The sequence below is a fragment of the Mesoplodon mirus genome, assembly GCF_964341445.2.
Source record: "Mesoplodon mirus genome assembly, chromosome: 3".
Lineage (NCBI taxonomy): Eukaryota > Metazoa > Chordata > Mammalia > Artiodactyla > Ziphiidae > Mesoplodon > Mesoplodon mirus.
Genome location: NC_138978.1, coordinates 125696890 through 125717951, shown reverse-complemented (window position 1 = coordinate 125717951; position 21062 = coordinate 125696890). Strand labels below are relative to the sequence as shown.

Genomic DNA, 21062 nt, shown 5'->3' with positions numbered 1-21062 from the left:
ATTATTACAACTGGAGATGTTTAAACGACTGGAGCATGTCTCATCTCATAGTAAATATATTTTGACTATCCCTAGTACATGGCTAGGGCTCATCCATATAATAATAAATAATCAGGACATTACAACCCCTTGGCAGCAAAAACAAACATACCAAAAACAAACAAAAAGCCCCACCTCCTTTGCCCTAACAAAAAGCAGTCCAGGTTAGCATGCAAAGTTGCCAGATTCATTCTCTCCCTGGAATATATTCCTCCAAGTATGTCTAATGCTATATTAGTTATAAAGTAACTGGGATACTTCAGCTTTCAGCAAATGATCATGTGAGATTTTGTAGTTTCAATTTCTTCTTGTCAGGGGGCCTCACAACCTGGGTTCTCCGACCTTCCCGGGAGACCACTTTGTCTCCGATAGCTGAGCTGCTCTGTGCACTCCCGGAAGACAGTCCCTGGTTCTTCTTAAAAACAGTCTCTAATTTCATCTTGTCTAAGAAACACACACTCTAACCAATAAACTTAATCCATGAATTCTATGAAGTTCAACAAACAAATTAGCAGAGAAAGAGTTGCTTATAAATGTGTTATTAATTCTCTTCTGTGCTTTCGCCCTAAGATGATGCTCAGGCGCCAGATGCCTGAGCCCCACCAACCTTACCTTCACCTCCACCCAGAGGGGTGATGGGGGATTCATCAAGAAGAGGAGTGGAGGCACGTGGAGAGGGCTCTGGGTTGGCCTCTGATGGAAACCTCAGCAGGGAAATGGAGATTCTAGGCAGCTAAGTACAGGGACGCAAGGTCCAGAAATCCAGAAGTGAATTCTGGAGCTTGAAGCAGAGGATTAGCCCAGTTAAATAAGCGGGGGCTTTCTGTCAGAGGAAAACTAGTGGCTGGGCAGAGGACAGAGCAGGGAAGAAGGCTGCGAAGCACATGGCCTACCTCTGATTTCAGCAGGAAGAGCTGGGCAAGCTGCAAGAGTGTGAGTGGGGAGGAGAGGGAAGGGGCCTCTCTTAATAAGGTGGTGGTTTGGGCCCCAACCAGGAGGGCGTAGCTGTCAGTTTCATTTTGGGCTGGGGATGGGTGAGGTGCTTGTCCAGCAATCACCCCCATCAAATGTGCATCCAATCAGTGTCATTTTTCAAACCCTCACCCTACTTTGGCCAAGGAGGCAGGGATGAAAGCCAGGGACTCAGGCTGAAACAGGCGGGAGCCTGGAGCTCTGTGGCAGGCTCTGGCCCTCAAGCTCACGAAATATGACACCTAGAGAGGGGAACTGCAGGAAAAGAGTCACAGCCAAACAAACACACCCTCAGCCAGAGCTCTGAGCCCAGAGGCCAAAGAGGGGGCCGCTGGCCCTTCGGGGAAAGATGGCCAGCCGTTCTCTCTCTTTCTCTCCAGGATCAATGTTCCCCCAAAGAGGAGGGACTCTTTTTGCTCAAAGAGTATACTCACCTGCCCCACCCACAATTTAGAGATCTTCTTTTATGAATCCTTGCTTGGTGAAGTTTTTTTAGTGTTTTTTGGTGAAAAAGTTGATGCTTCAGTGTCTTCTGTAGTTCAGATGCCCACATTTGCATGGGGTTTGTTATTGCTTCTCTCCTACCCTTTAACCAGAACAGGAGCATAAGGGGTGGATTATGCCATGGATAATCCATAGGAATAGATAACCTAAAGTAAGATGCATTTTGCTTTAGAATGAGTAGTTGGTTTGTCTTTTGATATGGGAGGCAATAGAGCCTAGTGTTTAGGACCCTTGCACATTTCAAGCCAGAGAGAATGGGTTGATAGCTCAGCATGACTACTGACCTGCTGTGTAACTTAGGGTAAATCACTCAACCTCTCTGAGCCTTACCTTCTCATCTGCAAGATGAGGATATAATGGTATTGATTCCACACAAGTGTTATTAGAATTAAATAATTAAATAACTACTTAAAGCAGTTATATTGCCTGGCATATAGCAAGCACTCAAAAAAATGGCAGCTATGAGTGTGTCTGATGCTCAAATATTTATAATTCTCTAAATAATCCTGTTAAAACGATCTTTAAAGGTCAATTTGAGAGGCTTTAGCACAGTGCCCCATCCCCATTTTAAGTCCCAGCTCAACTCTCTTCTAATTCTCATGCCTCAGGGATCAGTAGCATCACTTGTCACCTAAGTACAAACCATCAGCATAAGAACTACTTTTGCTGTTTCTATTATTTCTTTCTCTTGCTTCTCCCACTCTCTCATGCTAAAACTTTCATTTCCATACGTGATAAATTGGAAAGAACGTCCACCTACCAGTCCCAAAACTTGACAAAACTAATACAGTTTAACTTGGAATTTTTTTCTAGAAATTCTCAACTCTAGAAATAAGTCACAATAATGATACTGCTCTGCAGCCGGAGGAACACATTTGGGTCTCAACATTTGAATTTTTTTTTTTTTTTTTTTTTTTTTTGCGGTACGCGGGCCTCTCACTGTTGTGGACTCTCTGGTTGCGGACCACAGGCTCCGGAAGCGCAGGCTCAGCGGCCATGGCTCACGGGCCCAGCCGCTCCACTGCATGTGGGATCTTCCTGGACCAGGGCACGAACCCGTGTCCCCTGCATCGGCAGGTGGACTCTTAACCACTGCACCACCAGGGAAGCCCAACATTTGAATTTTTTTGCAAATAGATTCAAAGCTCTCTGAATTGAAGTTTTACATGGGATTGAGTGAAATAAGATAATCTTAACATTTGAAAGATAATATTTATGTGTTTGAGAAATTATGGAACACAAAATTACCAGGAACAAGAACTTAAACACAAAGCTGGTCTGGCTTCTGAGAGTTAATGAAGATTGTTTTGACTGTAAAATATTTCTATCAGTGACTAATAAAAACACTCCTAGACTGTTGTCATATCATAGGGATCTAGTTCAACACACATTCATTCATTTAGTATTTATTGTGCAATTTCTAAACTTCAGGAACTGCGCTCAGCACTGGGACACAAAACAGAAACAGTTACTTCCCACCTGTGTCTTAGAGTTTATCGAGAGGTTCAGAAAACTAAAAGGCAACTACAGACTGACATAAGAGAGCAATGAGTGAGAGACACAGGGTGCTATGAGAGTCCCTGGGGTGGACACCTGGCCAACAGTTAAGGGGCAGGAAAAACTTCCCAGAATAAACAATATCAAGGCAAGACCTGCAGGATGTGCAAAGCCTGAAATAAGTAGATGGGGAGGGGAAAGAATGCTGCAAAAGAGGAAGCATCCTCATGTGGAAAGTCCCAGAGACCAGAGGCTCAGAGGGAATCTGGGGAAGTGGACTTATTTTGGTTTTTGACTGGAGCATGGGGTACAAGGCAGAAGCAGCAAGAAATGAAACCAGAGAGGAAAGCAGGAGTCTTGTAGGGCATTTACTCTGAGCACAAGGGGAACTCCATCAGGGAACTCCAAAAAAATGGGACATGAGAAGGCAGAGTTAAGAAACCGTTGCCCGAATAGGCAAGAATACTAAGGATGGAGAAAAAGTGAAAAAATTAAGAGATGTTTCTGTATGGAATTAAATGGATTTGTGGTTTGGTTTGAATAAGAGGGTGAAGAAGAGAGAAAGAAGCCAAGAGTGAGGCCCAAGTTTCTGGCTTGGGAAGCTGGGGGTCTCACCACAGGGCCTTTGCACTTACTGTTCTCTCTGCCTGGAATACTCTTCATCCATATACCTCCTAGGCTCCTCTGTCACCTCATTCAGGCTCCTGCTCAACTGCTGCTTTATCAGAGTCTTCTTCACCCTATACAAAACTTAATCAGCACCTGAATTCTACCCCCAGCCCCATTACTCTCTATACTCTTAACCCCTAATATTCCTTCATAGCAATTATCACCACCTGACATTTTATGTATTTGTTCAACTGCCTTTCTGTCCCCATGAAAATGTGGGCTCCGTGATAGCATCATTTTTTTCTATTTTTTTCCCTATACATCCGCAGTATCTAAAATAGTTCCTGGCATATGGTCACTCTCAACATATCTGTTAATGTTTAATGATTAAATTCACAAAGGTAGGAAAGGCTGAAAGAGAAAATACAAAAGTGGTTTAAGAAAACACACACTTGCCTCTATTTCTAACACTTTGGTTCAGAAGCTCCTTTGTTTTTCAATGAAACTCTAAGACATACAGAAAGGTACACAAATCAGACATGTATAGTTCAATGAATTATAACAAAATGAATATACCATGTTACCAGAATGCAGAGCAAGCAAAAGAACATCATCAGAGCCCCCAATATGGCCCTCCCAATCACTCACCCCCTTGTTCCTCCCCAAAGGTAACCAGGAAACTGACTTCTAACCCCATCAGTAGTTTTATCTGTTCTTGAACTATGTATAAATGGAATAATTTCATTTGTATTCTTTGTGTCTTGCCCCTTTCGCTTAATATTAGATTTGTGAGATTCATCCATGTTTTTATACAGAGCAATACTTCCTTCTCTTTTGTAGTTGTATGGGATTACACTTTATGAATGGTCCACAGCTTACTTTCTACTATTGATGAACATCTGGTTGTTTCCAATTTGGAGCCATTACTACTGACACTGCTATGAACATTCCAGTACATACCTTTAGGTGACCATATGTATTTGGGAGGGTAGGGAGGGTGGGCTATATATCTAGAAAAATAATTGCTGAGACATAGAGTATGTATATGTTCAGGTTTTTTTTGTTTGTTTGTTTGTTTGTTTTTGGTACACGGGCCTCTCACTGTTGTGGCCTCTCCCATTGCGGAGCACAGGCTCCAGACACGCAGGCTCAGCAGCCATGGCTCATGGGCCCAGCCGCTCCACAGCACGTGGGATCCTCCCGGATCGGGGCATGAACCCGCGTCCCCTGCATCGGCAGGCAGACTCTCAACCACTGCGCCACCAGGGAAGCCCTATATGTTCAGTTTTAATAAATACTACCAAAAAGTTATCAAAATAATTGTATCAATTCCAACTCTCATCTGCAATATATGTTATTTTCCATTGTTCCATATCCTCAACAATACTTGGTAGTGCAAATCTATTTCATTTTAGTGGTGGGTGGGTGGTTGTATCTCACCTCCCCAATGACTAGTGAAGGTAAGTATCTTTCCATATATGCCATTTGGGGATCCATGCTTGTGAAGTTCCTGTTCAAGTCTCTTTCCCTTTTTCTGCCTTTGTCTTATTGACTTGTAAGGTATGTTAATATGTTCTAAATACACGCTCTTCATTGGTTAGAAGTGCTGCAAATATTTTCCCTGACTCTGTTGTTTGCCTTTCACTTTCTTAACACTGACTTTTGATGGACATAAATTCTTAACTCTGATGTAATCTGCTTTATCAATCTTTTCCTTTATGGTTCACACTTTCCGAGACTTGAAAGAGTTCATAAAGGAGGGTGAGGAAAGCAGGGAAATGGAGACAAAGGGAAAGTGTTTTGCAAAGGAGGGATATAGTGTGAGCTAAGGCAGGGATGTGTTCCCAAGACCAGAAGAAAAGGTTAGCCAGGAAAGGTGACGCTAGACTGAGAGGGGCCTTAAAATTGACCAAGGTGTTTCCTTTTGACCTGAAGACAATGACGATGTTTTAAGGTCCTGTCTCCACCTATCCATCTGCCTTCCTTACACATCTTTCCTGCCCCTGCAGCTCAGGGGACGTGCCCATCACAGAATTTAATCACCATCTCCCACAATAGCTTTCTACCTTGTACATACTTCTATCTCTGCCCTTATCATACTGCACTGCAATTTATCTATGTTCCAGTCTAAACTGACAACTTCTTGAAAGCAGTCATTGGCAACAGAGTACAGGACCAGCTTATAAAGGCTCATGAGAGCTGACTATTCAATTTTCAAGAATTCTGCAAGCCAGTTGACATTATGTCAGTAGCTTGAAATCAACCATGGTATTTTAAAACAACCAGAGTATTTTTACAGTGTGGAAATCAGCAAATGCTCCACATTAGGGCTCCTCCCTCCCGCACACAGCCCGTTGTTAATCATTTGCCAGCACACCACTAGACACTGGTATTATTCATCTCTATACGCTTGTCACTGAACATAGTGCCTGCACCAACATCTATTGAATTAAATTGCATTTTTTCACAACACCTATCACTCCTTATAGAACCCCAAGTAAATAAATTCTCATCATAATTGGACATTATGCTAAATGAAATAAGCCAAACACAGAAAGACAAGTATTACATGATTCCATTTACACAAAGAACATAAAATAGTCAAAATCATAAAATCAAAAACGGGAATGGTGGTTGCCAGGGGCTGGAGGATGGGGGAAAGGGAAATGGGGAGTTATTAATCAACAAGGCATAAAGTTTCAGTTAAGTAAGAGGGTTATACTCTGGAGATCTGCTGTCCAACATGGTACCTACAGTCATGAACAATGTCCTGCACACTTAAAATTTGTTCGGGGGATAGATTTCATGTTCTGGTCAAAACTAAAAAAAAAAAGGGACTTCGCTGGTGGTCCTGCAGTTAAGACTTCACCTTCCAATGCAGGGGGTGCAGGTTCAATCCCTGCTAGGGGAGCTAAGATCCCACATGCCTCACAGCCAAAAAACCAAAAAAACATAAAACAGAGCAATATTGTAACAAATTCAATAAAGCCTTTAAAAATAGTCCACATCAAAAAAATCTTTAAAAAAAAATTTTGGAAGAATCCTGCTCTCTGCTTCTTCAGTACAACAAGCATGTTTGCCGTGCTCATTTACTATGCATGCTGACACCATACCTGAGAGTTTATATGTGAGTCCCCAAAGCAATTAGAGGGCAGCATGGGTAACACATAAGCAAGTGCAAGGCAGTATGTTAGAGAAGCCCATCCTTCCAGAGCCCATTTCTCAAGAGGCACATAAGCCACTTGGTGTTCCTAAGAGGTCTGTGAAGCATCATTCCCATGCAAAGTACATGCAAAGTACAAACAGCCCAGACATTTCCTAGAGCCAAAAGCTTCATCTAACAGGGTCACTGAAAGAGGAGGAGCCTGTGGGCCTCTGTGTCAGACACATGGGCGTGTTCCTTGGTGTTCCCTCCATAAACAAGATGATGAAACGTCAGATGGTGAGAGAGCTCATGACTCACGACAATGCCCTGGTTGGGCAAAGGGGTTTTCAGTAAAAGGGATGAGTAAAGTTTTATGTGCCACACAAACCCAAGAGCGTAAACTTGGCGAAAGAATGAACACAAATTAGACACAATGCCAACATTTCAAAGCAACTGAAAATTTAACTGTAGATCCTTTGTTGTTAGAGTGAGAATACCATCCCAATGATTCTTCACCGAAAGAATGCCAAGGGTTGGGGGGTCAGCATATAAGAATCTCCCTAGGGGTAGGGATGAGGGCCTGTGTTATTCAAAACAAAAATTACTCAATATTATAATTGCTTTAATTTATTTTTAGTCATGGTAATTCACTTACTTGGAAATCTCAAAAACCATTAGGGAAGGCATAATATTTTATATTTATAAAAAGAGGCATGGGTTTTCAGAAGGATGAGAAATGTTGTTAATATATTTTAATTCTTGTCTTTTACAGATGAGGAAACTGATCATTCAACTGTAAACTCTACAAGAGCATGGACCAAGTCTGTCTTATTTACCAGGATTTGTCCAGCACTAACCACGCCTGGCACACAGTAGGTGTGCTATAAACAGTTGCTGAATGAATGAATGAGAACCGGAGAAATGGCCAGCATTACACATGTTGACATTTTGGCAGAGCTGGCATGAATGTCCTAACCCCAGTGATCTTTCCACCCTAAAGTGGTGGTTAATTAAAAGCATGGACTCTGGAGCCAGACTGCCTGGGTTCCTAGACCAAGCCCTACCATTTACTAGCTGTGTGACCGCAAGCAGTTTATATAACACCACTGAACCTCAATTTCATCTTCCATAAGATGGGAATAATCATAGTCCACTCCCAGAAAGCAGTTGCGAGCATAAGGTGAGAAAACACACATAAAGTGTTTAGGAAGTGCCCAGATCACAGGATGTACTCAATATACAATGGCCATTATTATTTTTCCTTTTTTTTTTTTTTTTTTTTTTGCGGTACGTGGGCTTCTCACTGTTGTGGCCTCTCTCATTGTGGAGCACAGGCTCCGGACGCGCAGGCTCAGCGGCCATGGCTCACGGGCCCAGCCGCTCCGTGGCATGTGGGATCTTCCCGGACCGGAGCACGAACCCGTGTCCCCTGCATCGGCAGGCGGACTCTCAACCACTGCGCCACCAGGGAAACCCTACAATGGCCATTATTATCAACCACAGATAATAAGGTGGGACTAAGTGATCTTATGCCCTAATGGCTCAGCATTGCCTTCTGTATTCTTGGGAAACACTTTGGAAAATTTGCCTGAGACAAAACCTTGAAGCGTTACTTATAAATGACACTTTATATTTCTTCCAGAAGTCCATCAACTTAATGTAAACCCAAAGACTACCAAAAATCTAAATAAATGAGGCCAATGAGACAATCTTTGAGGGAAGGTCCTGTGTTATTTGTCACTTCATCCCCTATGAAGCCTAGCAGAGGGCAGCTGGGATAGCCTGGTGGTCAAGAGCACAGATGCTGGGCCTTAACTGCTTAGCTTTAAATGCTAATTCCTCCATTTGTTTACTGAGTGACCCGGGCCAAGTTACATACCCTCTCTGTCCCTTTGCTTCTACAATTGTAAAACGAGTTTAATAACTGTACCTACCACGCAGGGTCATGGTGAGGACAAAACAATGACTGGCACTTGGATGGCACTACAAGTATAGCCATCACCACACACAACAGACATTCATGTGAATTCACGTGTGTGGCCATGAATTCAGCTACATGACAGACTGTGTTGTTTTCTTGCCATTGGCTGTCTTTGCAACTGTTGATCATGTTACAACTGGCATCAGAACCATGGTCCCAACCCATAGGGCAGCCCTGACACTGGCCTGAAGAGATGCACAGAATAACACATATGACAACACTGATTAGCGGAACAAAGTCCAGTCGACCAGACTGAGTTAAGGAACCGCATCACACAACAAAATGTGGGCGATTCCCTAGCAGAACACTGTAAGGGAATCACAGGGAAAACAAAGCTGCCAAAGTATCAACTCATTGACAAGACTCTGAGGACAGCCAGCACCACAGCCAGAACCAGCCGAGCCATGGATTGGCAGGTGCCCAGGGGCTCCCGGGAACTGAGCATTCTCAGGTTACATTTCCATCATTTGTAGTTTCCTGGACCTTCTTCAGCCAGGGTTGTGGCAGCCGTAACAAGTGAGTTCAACCTAGGACAGCTTTTGGAGTATCTTGTCTACTGACACCCCCCTGCAGAGTCTTCCTTACAGACAGATCTATAACCCACACACAGTTCAGATGTTTAATAGAAATAGAGTAAAAATGCTTTGCAACTAATAGAGTTTAAACTCAATAACCTTGCAGATTTTATAAAGACAGTATAGCATTGTGGTTAAAAGCCTAGACTCTAGAGCCAGGTGCCCCCTGAGTTCAAATCTTGGCTGAACCATTTCCTTACCTTAGGTAAGATCTTAACCTTTCTGAGCCTCGGCGGCCTTATCAGTATACTATAACGATTATACCTGTGGTATATGACTTCCGTGAGACCAAAGGAGGTAACATGTAAAACACTTAGGAAGTATCCGACAAATGGTAAAGGCATTTGGGTGGTAAAGGCATCTGTGCACATGAAGAGAAAGGAAACACAGAAGAAGTCTCACACTGTACAGAACAAGAAACTGTTCATTTCTGTGTGCTGGCGCTTGACGGGACAATTATGTTAGTCTCACATGTTTCACCCTTAACCCATGCTCAACTATTCCCCTTGGTTAAAGTCACTTAGAATGCGTCCAGAGCAAAAGTTCTTTCAACTGCCTTCATCCCTTCACTTGCATAACACCGGAGCCGCTGAACCAATCTCATTCAAATTTTCCACAACAGTCACCTTTGCACTGAGTCAGCCTGGAAACTTTTAGTAGATTGGGTTGCAGTTTCTAAAAGCTGCGAGTGAAAACACCAGATGCCCACCTACATCATGTCTTGTTTCTCTAGTTTTACCAACTTATAAAAGGGGACACACAAAAATGATCCACTCGGGCTTCCCTGGTGGCGCAGTGGTTGAGAGTCCGCCTGCTGATGCAGGGGACGCGGGTTCGTGCCCCGGTCCGGGAAGATCCCACATGCCATGGAGCAGCTGGGCCCATGAGCCATGGCCACTGAGCCTGAGCGTCCGGAGCCTGTGCTCCGCAACGGGAGAGGCCACAACAGTGAGAGGCCCACGTACTGCAAAAAAAAATAATAAATAAATAAATAAATAAATAAAAATAATCCACTCAATTACCCCATTAATGCTTGGTATGTGTACTCTAAATACTCATTATTCATCGTGGGATCAGGTTAGTAACTATATTGGGGCCCAAATTGATGAGGTCAAGGTCTTAGAATTCAAACTCTTCCTTGACCCCAGTCTCGTCCAGGCAATATCACCTCTGGTTTAGTGCCTCAAGCATTTCCTCCATCCCCACCAGATCTGTATCAGCATAGTCAACAACAAGAATAGTAAACGTTTACTGAGGATTTATATGAAGCTCCAGGTATTCTCACACAGACCCTCTTCTTTAATTATTATTTGCCTAGCACTGGCTGCTGCTGAATAAAATGCCTAGCATGTGTACTCTCCATTATCTGGTGAATCCCTGTTCTGCCACTTAATAGCCATGTGACCTTGGGCAAATCACTTAGCCTCTCTCTGCTTCAGTTTCCATATCTAGAAAATGGGAATAATGACAAAGCCTTCTCATAGGATCGCTGCAAGGGTTAAACAGGTCAAAGGGCTAAGAAAAGTAGCAGCTACAGAAACAGTTCTTGATGAATATCTACCTATTATTAAGTTTCCATAGGAAAACAATCTCTTCATCTAAGGAGCACCCTGTCTCTTCAGACATTAGAGCTAGAAAGGACCTCAGTGATCATACAGTCTAGCCTCCTCAGTGTACAGGTTAGAATGAGGTTCAGGGACTCCCAGCTGATTTCTCCACAATTATAAACCTTATGAACAGGAGCCCATAGATTAGACCCAGGCCCCTAACCCAGGTCTTCAAACTGCCTCTCAGTCTAATAAGCTGGCTTATAAATCACTCCACCGACCCACCTCAAAAAAATCCTTGTATTTAGTGACTCAAACAAAGAAATGAATAATGTTGTAGGAGTATTATGGCAACAGTACCATGACAAGATATATGGAGAAATTATTTTAGGTCAGTGGGCCTCCAACTGTTCCACTCCATACATACATGAGATAGGTATTATTCCAGTTATACTGAAGAGCAAACCAGGCACAAAGTAGTTAAACAATATGTCTAAAAACATAGCTAATAAATGGTGAGATTGTGATTTCAACCCAGGCAGTCTGCCTCTAGAATTCATACTTCTAACCACTATACCGTACTGCCTCAGTAGCATAAGAGAGGAAAGTTCTCATGGCCCAGTTAAAGTTTGGGTGTTAACGACATCTATATATTTTAAATTTTCTTATTTGGTTTTAACCAGGACTATCTATGGTACTAAACACATAAGGTGGCATAGATGCTAAGGGTGCTATTGCTCTGTGTTGTGTGTGTGTGTGTGTGAGAGAGAGAGAGAGAGAGAGACTGTATATGTGTGTGTGTCTATCTGTGTATCTGCATTCCATGTATGTGGCTTTCGAAGCTCCCAGTACCCACACAACATGAATTTACATATAATCCTCTTTGGGTGTTTGGCTGATAGTTGGTTGAATTATTTCAAGATCTTTCTGCCCACACAAGCAGAAGTATTCTACTGGGAAACACAGCATCTATCCTTGAACCTCTCATAAATTACTATAAATGTCTTATTCACAGACATTCTCAGGAGTTTATTACATAGCCAAACCCAGAACTTTGGGCCTTAGAGAACTCCAAAAACATTTCCACAAAAATGAGTCCCATTCCTCATGCTCCTTAAGAAGTCCAGATGAGGAACTGATGGTGTTAGAGAGAAACAAAGAAACCAAATTAACAAATTACACTAAAGTTCTTGGCATTTGACTTTGGGGGCACAGAGTCAAGTTCTGATGGTGTTGAGGTTTATTAAGAATTCAATCAATGTTGGACTTCCCTGGTGGTGCAGTGGTTAAGAATCCACTTGCCAATGCACAGGACACTGGTTTGAGCCCTGGTCCAGGAAGATCCCACATGCCGCAGAGAAACTAACCCCGTGAGCCACAACTACTGAGCCTGCGCTCTACAGCCCGCGAGCCACAGCTACTGAGCCCGCGAGCCACAACTACTGAAGCCCACGTGCTTAAAGCCCGTGCTCCACAACAAGAGAAGCCACTGCAAGAAGCCCACACACCACCACAAGGAGTAGCCCCCGCTCTCTGCAACTAGAGAAGTGCCTGCGTGCAGCAGCAAAGACCCAATGCAGCCAAAAATAAATAAATAAATAAGTTTATTTTTTTTAAAAAGGAATTCAATCAATGTAGTAATTCTTTGGGCTTGTAGAATCCTTGATACATAAAAGAGAAAGGTATTTTGTCCCCCCCTGTAAACAGAGGGTTGGAAGAAAGAGGACAGGATGTCCCCTTTAAATAGAAGAGGAAACTGAGACAGAAAAAGTTAAGTGATTTAGACCCAAAGAATCAAAGACTTTTAGAACTGGAAGAAGTCACTGGTCCAAGGCCACACAGCAAGTGAATAGTAGTCCTGGGACCTAAACTTGGGCATCCTGACTCTGGATCTAGAGCTTTTTTGCAAAATAAAGCCACACAGAGCCATGTTTGTGTGGGTCTATTTCTGGATTCTCTATTGTGTTCCTTTGATCTGTGTGTCTATTCTTTCTGCCCGTACCCACAGTCTTGACTACTGTAGTTACTTAAGTCTTCAAACGGGGTAGACTGATTCCTCCCACTTTATTATTCTTTTTAAAAATAGTTCTAGTTATTATAGTTCCTTGACCTTTCCATGTAAACTTTAGAGTAATCTGGTCCGTATTCATTAAAAAAATTGCTAATATTTTGATAAGAGTTGTGCTAAACCTATATATCAATTTGGGGAGAACTAGCATCTTTACCATATTGAGTCTTGATCCATGAACATAGTATATTTCTCCATTTATTTAGTCCTTTTGATTTCTTTTCTCAGGTTTTATAATTTTCAGCAAACAAGTTCTGTCCATATTTTATTAAATAGATATGTAAGTATTTTTGAGTGATTATAAATGTCATTGTATTTTTAATTTTGGTGCCCACATGTTCATTGCTAGTATATGGAAATACAACTGATTTTTGTACCTTATGAGCTTGTTGAGTTTGTATCTGTGACTTTGCTGAAACACTTTATTAGTTCTAGGAGGGGGGTTTTTTCGTAGGTTTCTCGGGATTTTATAAGTAGGCAATCCTGTCATCTTTAAACATAGTTGTATTTCTTCTTTTCCAATTCCTTTATTTCTTTTTTGCAATGGCTAGAACTTCCAGGACTATGTTGAATAAGAGTGTCAAGAAGAGACATCTTTGTCTTGATCCTAGTCTTAGGGAGAAAGCATTCAGTCTTTCATTATTGAGTATGCTGTTTGCTATATACCTTTTATAGATATTCTTTATGAAGTGAGGCAATTCCCCTCTATTCCTAACTTGCTGAGAGTTTTTATCATGAGTGGGTGTTGGTTTTTGTCAAATGACTTTTCTATATCAATTAATGTAATCATGTGATTTTTCATATTGAACTATCCTTGCATAGCTGGAATAAATCCCACTTGGTTGTAGCATACAATTCTTTAAAAAGAATGTATAAATACATTGTTGTATTTAATTTGCTAATATTTTGTTGAGGACTTTCACATATATTAATATAGCCACTCCAGCTTTCTTCTGGTTAATATTTTTATAATATAGCTTTTTTCACCCTTTTTCTTTCAACATGCCTATATCATTATATTTGAAGTAAGTTTCTTAGACAGCATATAGAAGTCATGTTTTTAAAGCACTCTACTAGGGACTTCCCTGGTGGTCCAGTGGTTAAGACTTCAGCTTCCAATGCAGGGGGTGTGGGTTCAATCTCTGGTCAGGGAGCTAAGACCCTACATGCCTTGCGACCAAAAAACCAAAAACGTAAAACGGAAGCAATATTGTAACAAATTCAATAAAGACTTTAAGAGTGGTCCACATCAAAAAAATCTTTAAAAAAAATAAAGCACTCTGCTAATCTTTGTTATGTTTATAGGTTTACAACAGTTAAAATATCAGCAGTTACATATGCTTCAATCTAATGTATTAGCTCATTTAATCCTCAATACAATATCCTCAAAACCCTCAAAATACACCCATTTTACAAATTAGCAAACTGAGACATGTTTGCCTAAGTTAACAAATCCAGGGGCTTCCCTGGTGGTGCAGTGGTTGAGAGTCCGCCTGCCGATGCAGGGGACACGGGTTCGTGCCCTGGTCTGGGAGGATCCCACATGCCGCAGAGTGGCTGGGCTTGTGAGCCATGGCCGCTGAGCCTGTGCGTCCGGAGCCTGTGCTCCGCAATGGGAGAAGGCCGCAACAGTGAGGGGCCCGTGTACCGCAAAAAAAAAAAAAAAAAAAACAAATCCAGGTAGCAGTGGAGTTGGCATTTGAACCCAGCCTAGCACCAGCATGCTTGCTTGCATCCACTGTGCTTCACAACCTGAGCTAGGCAGCAAGCAGGCTACCCTGTTCTTGCCCCAGGAGTAGTTCGGCACAGACTATGTGTATTCTAACAGGTCCACCTACCCAGGGGCTTCAGCCCCAGTAGGGAGAGAAGTGAAGTTCTAGTTCACTGGCTAGACTTTTGACCTGATAGTACTTGTAGCCATGCATGCTGGTCATAAGTGACTACTATTAGATTTGGGCAGGCAGGGAGAAACAGTGCTCTCCTTATGATCCCAGAGGACATGAGCGACAGGGGTCGAAATCATCAGCAGACCAAGTTCAGGGGAGAGAGTCCCCAAACAATGAAAAAAAGAGAGGTATACTTCAACCTGAGCCAACAAAACAGCAGTGTCCAGTTCAAGTGAGGTCTACCAAGATAAACATTGAGCCCCATCCTCCACCCTCACTGTGGATAGGACACAGGGCAGCACCTTGGGTCTGGTCCAAAGCAGACACACAGACACATCCAGGGGCCTCATGAGGTTACCGTTCAAGGCTATCCTGGATTTGGCAAGAGTCCCCTGAATGTTCCAAAGGGGACCCAAAATTAACCTTCCTCTCTTGAAATGAAGCAGCAAATAAGATGACTCAGGGCAGAGGAGTGGAGTTCTGCACACAGCTCATGGCTCCCTTCAGTTGTGAACATTTCTGCACTGGAAACATTCACTCTCCTACCACCCCCATCATCTACGCAAGGTCTCCTGGGATCTGGGTTGGCTTAAGTGGATTAATTAATGAAAATAGAAGGACAAAATGATCTGGTAAATGAACCCTGTTGCCACAGAGAGGAGAGGACCTGGAGCATAGAAGAAAAACAAATAGTAAAAGCTCTCAATCAATCCACAATTACAAATCATATAAATCAATCAACTAAATTGCAGTCAAAGACCACACAGATGAGAATTTACCCTGAGTCCCTGGAAACGTTTTGCCTGTGTCAAGACTGAGCACAGTACACAGTAAACCAGCTGGTAACTGTCACCGTGCATCAGTAACCTATGTTATAAAAGCTAGAAAGCAAATCCAGAAAGGTGAAGACACTTTCTCAAGGTCATCCAGCAAACACAGAAGCAGAGTTCAGGCTTAGAGTCTGGTTTCCACCACATCCATCACAGAAATAGACTCCAATGTTCCCATTTGTAAGGATGCAACATTTTCCTCCCCCAAAAGAAGTCAGACTGACTACCCTGAGAATAGTCAGCAAGAGCAGGACTTGAGTTTTCTTAGAAATGTTTAGCTCTATAATTTCAAATTTATAAAAAACATTGTGTTTATAGAAAAAGACTCAAATGTGTTCAGCTGATAGGATGATGAGTAAAGTCCTCTCCACCAGAAAAAAAAATCTTCTCTAAGGTTGGGCTGTATCATTTTTATACATTTTTTCTTAAAGGAGTCCATTTTCCCCAACGTCATTGTAAATATGTCTAAGACTAGTGAACTGAGACCTTTAACAAGAAAGAAATGAGCTAGGGAGCATCATTTTTGTTAAGAACATGCCTCAGCATTGCAGGAACCATCATGACAAAAATTTCCCAAGTCCTCGACTCAAAAATAAGATGTTCAACTGTATCTTTGAGAACTTTTGTGTTCCTCATTCCCTATCAATGACTTCTTTACACACGGGCCTCCAGGACACTCAGACTCCACTGAACTCCCCTCACCAAGTTCAATCCAGGGATCAGTGGCTGGGGCAGTTTCTCTACCTCACTGGTCTTTGAACACAACCTATTATACCATGTTATCTGAGAGACTCCCATAGAAATTGTGCCACTGTTTGAGAGGAGATGGCTTTACTAGGAGATATGAGGTCACACCTGGAGGACTGGTCCATCTGCCTTCCAGGCCAATGATGGGCAGCTCTGTGAGAAGAAACATGTTCTGGGCAACAGACAGGGCACTGTTTGCTAATGCCTCCGTGACTCACCCTGCGATCTTGGGCCTACATTTCCTCAACTACAAAACAGAGTCTCTAAGTTTCCTCCCACCCCTAACTTTTTGCAAGCTTAGGTTTCTAATGCTAAATCCCAGAGGGTTTATTTGAGAGAGATTGACATACCAGGTGGGACAGACTTTATTTAGATAGACCAAATATTAATAATAGCTCATTTTAATGAGTGTTTACTGCGTGTCATGTACTATTCTGAGTTTTCTACATGTATCGCGTTATCCAATCCTTGCGGCAACACTATGAGGTAAAAATGATTATTATCACTAAGTTACATACGAGTAAATAAGGCTCAGAGAAGTTCCCTAACCTGCCCAAGGCCAGAAAACTAGTAGGTAACAAGTTAACTCTTGAACTCAGCCAGTTTGGCTGCAAGGCCATATTCTTAACAGTTATAACTATATATATATATCTTACATAACTACTAGATGTTGGAAGATCTGTCCGCAGAACTCAGGGTCTCCCAAATGAGTGATCTTTACTGACTTCAGGTCTCACTAAATTCACCCTCTCCCTTCCCTACAAGTTGCCCAAACTCTTCATGGATCCCCTTCCATAATTTTTTTTAAACCCTTGCCCAAACCCCAACACATAGGTATAAATACTATGAAATGAGAGAGGTGATTAACAGTGTGTCTAAAGTAGAGATCTAAGCCTAAGGGAATGAAGCTAATGTCCAGCAGATGAGGGAAGTGGTTTTGGAAGTAGGATACCTCCCTGCAGCCCCCAAATCCCTGACTGCCCAAAATTCACAACCTCCCGTGTTCATTTCTGCCCAGTTCCCAGGGCTTAGGGCTCCCTGGGAGGTGCTATTCAGTCCCAAGATGCTAAATAAAAAGACTGTGTGGATGAGTCATCCAAACTGGAGAGTGTAGAAAAGTTAGGCAGAAAGAAAACAAGCTAAAACACCTCCCTTGGATACCCCCACCTGCCCATGTGGGAGAGCCTCCTCTGTGCTTCCTATTTCTCCCTGGGTTACCCACGACAATGAGAAACGCATTGGGAAAAGAGCTAAAGAGCCTGGAAAGACCAACTGTGATTTATCCATGAATGGAGGCTTGCAAAGACTAACCAGCCAGTTAGGACCCATCAACAAATAAAATATTAATAGAATATTAACTACATGCAAGGCAATCTGGGATAGGGAGTCTTTGCCTTTCTGTTTGAATCCACCATAGTAACTAGAGTTGGAAATAGCAAACCTTCAGTAAAGCTGGAGTTTGCAACCCAGTAGCAGCAGAACTTGGAAGTGACCCCCCCGGAGTAGAAAGCATCCTGCCTGAATGCTAGGGGAAGAAAAGAAAAAGGCCAACATTCGAGGGAAGGGGAACCTTTATCCTCAACCCGCCATGAGCTTGGAATTCAACTGAACGATTATCATTCCTCCTGTGCTCCTGGGAACCAGCTCCCAGCCTCCAGTGCTGGAGTTAACCCAAACTGGCCACATCTCTGGGATAATATTGTTTTTGGTTCCCTCTCTGCAACTGGCCAAACCTCCTTGAGCACAGAGGAAACACTGTTTCCTTTGACCAGATTAAACCTTTCATTTCTCACAGGAAGGGCAGTGACTTTTGCCATCATGCAAGAAACAGAGTGCAGGGATGGGGCACCACAGGGAACTGCAGGCTGCAGGGCACAGGAGTTAAGGGGCCAGGCTTTGGTTCCAGCTGTAGCTCTGTACTTTCTAGCTGTGTAACTTGGTAAGTGACTTGACCTTCATGAGCCTCCCTCTGTCATCCGTAGAAGGCAGTTGATAATATTCATCTCCTAGGATTTTTTAAACTCCAAGAACCTCTAAAAACATTGCACATAATGTACCTGGCATCGTAACTAGCACATAGCAGGTTCTTTAAAGTTGGTAACTATTATTAGTATTGTTTCCAAAATACAGGAGGCAATAATGAGACTTTGCTTTGGAGACTTTAGGTTTTGGCTAAGTAAGCTACAAAACTGCTGCTTTTCCTTTAGCTTATTCAACAAACATTAGAGAACCTACTATGTGCCTGAATAAGTTAGGCTCTGGGGATAGAAAGATAAATGATGCGCTTTCCCATCCATAAGGATTTCACAGGCTAACAAGGAGAAAGTATTATATAAACGCGTAAAAATAGTGGTGTGACAAGTGTAATGGAGGAAAGTGCTGTGTGAGCATAAGGGGGGAGTGATTAATTAAGTTGGCTGGAAACAGCTTAGTGTGAGTCAGGGAGGAATTACTGGGCTGAGCTGTTCTGCTCATTTCTGCATGTGACTTGGAGCATGTGATCGGGAGTAAGGCATAAGGAGTACTTCACGAGCCTTTAGGCCAAATAAATAAGCAATAGTAGAAATCATTTTTGACTGGTCACTTGCACATTCCTACATGTATGTGTGCATGCGTGCACACACACACACACACACACACTTTCCAATTTTCTCTCTCTAATGCACACATGCAACTTAATTGTGCCCACACATTCCAATCAGTTCCCAGATCGTGGCTTTCCACCTGCCTGTCTCTACCTCTCCACACTGCTCAGCCAGCCCCAGGCCTTCTCCCTGGATTACATAACCATCTCTGAATGCCCTTCTTGTCCACACTTTCATCTCCCACCTGATGCTATGACCCTCCCTGTCTGTGCTTATGGCTTCACTCTCATTCTCTCCAATACATCCTCTGTTCTGCAGCCAAAGGGATTTTTAAAAACTTGCAATTCTCTTCCCTGCTTAAAGAAGACTTCACTGGCCACCTCTCAACTCCCATCACCAACCCTAGCACAGCATACGAGGCCCTCCATGACCTTGCCTCTCCCAATGTCTCTGGCCTCCCCCTGCCACTTTTATCCACTCATTCATTTACTGACTATTAACTAAGTGCCTACTATGTGCAAGTCTTTGGGCCAGGCACATTCTCTTTGAAACACACGCTTCAGCAGGCCGAAGTGGTTCCTTGAAAGCCCCAGCCTATCTCCAGCCTCCAAGCCTTTGCTCATCTCTTCCTTTTGACTGGTAAACTCACCACCAACAGTGACATGATCACCAGCCTCCCCTTTCTCACCATCATGCCCTCACAGAACTGACCACACATCCTCTGTGGTTCCATCCACTCTGCTGTGTGGTGAGTGCTGTGCCAACACCAGCATCCCTTTCTTCCACTCATTCATTTACATTCCCATCCTCCCACTAGCCTGTGATCCCTGTATTATCCATTCCCATATCCAGAGGGTCCAGCATCGTCTCTGGACCATGAGAAGCCATTAGGAAGTGCTTGTTGAACGAAGCAGTGTCTCTCCTCGGTTCCCAGTTGTGAAAAATTGGTTTGCAGTATTTATCCCTCACTGTTAAAGTGGTTCTAGAAAGGAAACTCCAGATGGGTTTCCAACATTGATATTAGCTTTGTAATAATAATTACAAGGTAATTAGCAAATGATAAGTTTTGTACAATATTATCCACCAGAATATAAGGGAGGGGGCAGAAATAGGACTCAAATTCAGACTTCTGACTGAATTGTGTGTTCAGAAGAAGTGGTGAGAACAAAAGTGGGATCAGAGAGACAGAAAGTAGAATGAGGGTAGCCAGAGGCTGAGGGGAGGGAAACATGGGGAATTATCATTTAATGGTTATAGAGTTTCAGTTTTACAAGATGAAAACAGCTATGGAGATGGATGGTGGTGATGGTTGCACAGCATGTATATATTTATTATCACTGAACTGTATACTTAAAAATGGTATTTTTATATTACGTGTGTTTTACCACAAGAATAAAACTGGAAAAAAGGGAGATTTGTTGGTGAAATAGTAAAGCAAAAGGCATAGTCTGCTCTCACCAAAAGTAAATGTCACACTCTACCCTGTTCGTTGACTACCTATGAAAATGCACTAATCCTGCTCTGAATTATTCATTCCTAGGAGGCAGAGTGTCTGTTACTCATTCGTTCATTCCTCAGTATATATTATCAAGCATAGAATATGTTCCAGGTTCTGTGTTAAATGCTGGATAGCCTCATCAGTGAGTATATGAATTGCTGCCCTAGTGGAATTTACATGTTGGGGGAAATAATTACAAGGCATGCTAAGTCCTGTGACAGAAACGTCCAGCACACAGGGATTGAGAATAATAAGGGTATCTGCAGATAGAAGGCCTTCCTGAGAAGGTGAAAGCTCAGACCTGAAGGGTAAAAAGGAATCACCAGGAGAAAGGGCAGAAGCAGGGGGTGATGCTAGTTGTCCCAGGCAAATAAAATAGTTTGCATAAAGGTCCTAAACAGAAAAGAAATTAACCTGTTCAAGAAACGAAGAAGGGTTAAGAGTGGCTAGATTGAAGATGACCATGGTGAGTTGAGAGTACCACACCACAGAAAGCTTCAAAGCCAGGGGCTATAGACAGACTTGTGTCTCCCCCAAAAGCCATATGTTGAAGCCATAACCCCTAATATGACTATTTGG

At 42.7% G+C, this 21062-nt stretch overlaps 1 protein-coding gene across 2 annotated transcripts in view; it reads right to left on the bottom strand.

The window, feature by feature from the left end:
- DDR2 (discoidin domain receptor tyrosine kinase 2) overlaps window positions 1-21062 on the bottom strand; it is a 150047-nt gene that overhangs the window by 83085 nt on the left and 45900 nt on the right. The window lies entirely within an intron of this gene.